Genomic DNA, 3,618 nt, shown 5'->3' with positions numbered 1-3,618 from the left:
CAGGTTGGCTTCCACGTCCTCGTCCCCCGCTGGCTCCTCCTGCTCTTGGGGGGAGTGTGTGGGAAAATGGGGACACCCCCTCCCCGCGGGAATATTTTTTTGGGGTGCTGGGGAGGATTTGGGGGTGCTCACCAGCACAGGCTCACCGGCACGGAGGACGGCCAGGCTGACGCGGAGGTAACCCCGGGACCCGGCGTCGGGGCGCTGGGGGTGCTGCAGGCTCAGCCACTTCCAGCTCAAGCTGTGTCCTGGCAGGGTGGGAGACCATGGTGTCACCCCAGTGTCACCCCGCTGTCACCCTGCTGTTACCCCAACCCTCTCGCCTACCCGGTGCCCGGTAGACGGTGCCAACGTCCAGCTGCGGGGATGGCAAAAGGGGGTGAGAGCAGCCGAACCGCGGCGTGACGCCCCATGCCGGAGCCACCGTCCCTCACCTGGAAGACGCCGATGACGGCTTTGGCGCGGGTGGCTCGGGAGTCCAGCACCTGTGACAGAGTGGGGGACATGGCGTCAGTGACCACCCCGCTGTCCCCATCCCCGCTGGTGCCACTCGTCCCCACCCTGACCTGGATGTGGATGGGCTCTGCTGCCAGCTGGGTGGGTGTCTGGTGGAAATTTTGGAAAAACACCTAGAAAATGGGCAAAAGGGGGTGAGGGCAGGGTGAGCGGCCACCGGCGGGTCCCCGTGTCCCCTCCCTGGGGTCACCTCATTGTAGTAAGGGTTGTTTCCCGTCCGGATCCTGGTCCTGAAGCGGTGCTGGCCGATGAGGACTGTCACCACCGGCTTGATGTCATTGCCCTGGAGCTGGTGGCCCTCAATGACCCTCACCCGTACCTATGGGACCAGTGGTGATGAGGTGGCCGACGGATAGGACATCCCCCCCAGGTGCCACCACACCCATGGGTGCCAGACCTGGAAATCCTCTTTCCTCCCCGCCGGGGTCTTGCCGGGGCGGTGGGGTGTCCCCAGTGACACCGCTGGTGGTGGCACCCATCCTTGCAGGGGGACAGCGGTGTCCCCGGCTGTGCCATGGGGGGTGTAGGAGCAGCGGAGGGTGATGGTGCACTGCAAAGGGATGGGTGGCACCCCAGGTTGTGCCTGGTGGCACTCAGGGGTGCTGCTGGGTGGGTGCATGGGTGGGTGCTCACCCCCGTGGGCTGTCCCTGGGGGTCCAGCAGCGGGACGTGGCTGAGGGCCAGCGGCAGGCCAGGGTCGGCCACCAACTGGTCCAGTGACACCGTGGTGGCACCCAGGTCCCTGTGGGGACAGGGGGACATGGTGAGGGTGGCCATGCCAGGGGTAGCCCCCCTGGGGTGCCCACCCATGGGTGCTACTCACCCCCGGGGTGCCGGCTGGCCCCAGCGCCGGAGGCGCAGGATCAGGCTGGCCGTGGGGTGCAGGGGACGCGGGCCCAGTGGCCATGCCAGCGTCTGGGGGAGGAAGGTGACAAGGGGTCAGGGGGTGACCCGAGTGTCCCCCGTGCCACCGCGGGCCACCCTGGGGTCACCTCACCTCGTTCCAGGTGGGGCTGTGCTCCTCTGGCACCACCCGGGTGCTCCTGGGGACGCCTGGAGGGGGACAGGAGGGCAATGTCACATCAGGGTGGGGACATCGGGGTGCAAGGGGAAGGCTGGCACTGTCCCCACACGCCAGGACGGCCCACGCTGCCCCCAAGTGTGTCTGGCACCATCCCATCATGGGAGGATGCCACCCTGCTGCACCAGGATGGCTGATGCCATCTCATCACCCGGCGATGGCTGATGCCACCCATCCCATGGGGACAGCCACTGTGGTGTCCCCTCCCTTGTACCCAGCGGTACCTCTGAAGCGGGCAGACACGTGCAGGCCGGGCCCGGAGCCAGTGGCCCCGGGGATGGGGGCACTGGCCCCGCAGCATGGCCACATCCCTGGGCCACCGTGCCACCGAGGTGCTGTCACCAAGGCGCTGCCACCGTGGCGCTGGGACATGTTCCAGAATGGCACAGTGTGGGGGGATGGGGCAGGGACGCTGCTGTTGTCTTGGCTTGGTGGGTGTCACTGTGTCACCACGTGCCCATGTCACTGGGTACCTATGTCCCTGTGTCCCCATGTCCCCATGTCTGTGCATACCCAGACCCATTTGTCTCAATGTCTGTGCGTCCCCCTGACTGTGTGTCCCTGTGTCCCCATGTCCATGTGTCCCCATGTCCCCATGTTCCCACATCACTGCATCCTTGTGTTCCCATGTCCCTGTGTCTCCATGTCACCGTGTCCCCAAGTCAGTGTCTGCATGTCTGTGTGTCCATATGTCCCTGTGTCACTGCAACCCCACATCCACATCCCCATGTCCCCATGTCACCGCAACCCCATGTCTGTGTGTCCTTATGTCCCCATTTCACTGCTTCCCTGTGTCCCGATGTCCATATATCCCTGTGTCACCACATCCCCTTATCTGTGTGTCCCTGTGTCCCTGTGACCATGTGTCCCCATGTGCCTGTGTCACTGCACCCCCATGTCCCCGTGTCACCACACCCCCATGTCTGTGTGTCCCTATGTCCCCACATTCTCGTGTCCCCATGTCCCTGCATCGCTGCATCCCCATGTCCATGTGTCCTTGTGTCCCCATGTCCCTATAACACTGAGTTCCCATATCTGCTTTTCCCCACGTCCCCACATCCATGCGTCCCCATGTCCCCACGTCCATGTATCCCCGTGTCACCACACCCCCATGTCTGTGTGTCCCTATGTCCCCACGTCACTGCTTCCCCGTGTCCCGATGTCCATATATCCCTGTGTCACCACATCCCCTTATCCGTGTGTCCCTGTGACCCGTGACCGTGTGTCCCCATGTGCCTGTGTCCCTGCACCCCTGTGTCCCCATGTCCCCATGTCCATATATCCCCATGTCACCGCACCCCCATGTCTGTGTCTCCCTATGTCCCCATGTCACTGCTCCCCTGTGTCCCGATGTCCATATATCCCTGTGTCACCACATCACCTTATCTGTGTGTCCCTGTGTCCCCGTGACTGTGTGTCCCCATGTGCCTGTGTTACTGCACCCCCGTGTCCCCATGTCCCCATGTCCATATATCCCCATGTCACCGCACCCCCATGTCTGTGTCTCCCTATGTCCCCATGTCACTGCTCCCCTGTGTCCCGATGTCCATATATCCCTGTGTCACCACATCACCTTATCTGTGTGTCCCTGTGTCCCCGTGACTGTGTGTCCCCATGTGCCTGTGTTACTGCACCCCCGTGTCCCCATGTCCCCATGTCCACGTATCCCCGTGTCACCACACCCCCATGTCTGTGTGTCCCTATGTCCCCACATTCACGTGTCCCCATGTCCCTGCATCGCCACATCCCCATGTCCATGTGTCCTTATGTCCCCATGTCCCTATAACACTGAGTTCCCATATCTGCTTGTCCCCACGTCCCCACATCCATGCATCCCCATGTCCCCACGTCCATGTATCCCCGTGTCACCACACCCCCATGTCTGTGTGTCCCTATGTCCCCATGTCACTGCTTCCCTGTGTCCCGATGTCCATATATCCCTGTGTCACCACATCCCCTTATCCGTGTGTCCCTGTGTCCCCGTGACCGTGTGTCCCCATGTGCCTGTGTCCCTGCACCCC

The sequence above is a fragment of the Egretta garzetta genome, unplaced genomic scaffold (assembly GCF_000687185.1).
Source record: "Egretta garzetta isolate BGI_Z169 unplaced genomic scaffold, ASM68718v1 scaffold238, whole genome shotgun sequence".
Taxonomy (NCBI): domain Eukaryota; kingdom Metazoa; phylum Chordata; class Aves; order Pelecaniformes; family Ardeidae; genus Egretta; species Egretta garzetta.
This window is presented reverse-complemented; position numbering follows the sequence as displayed.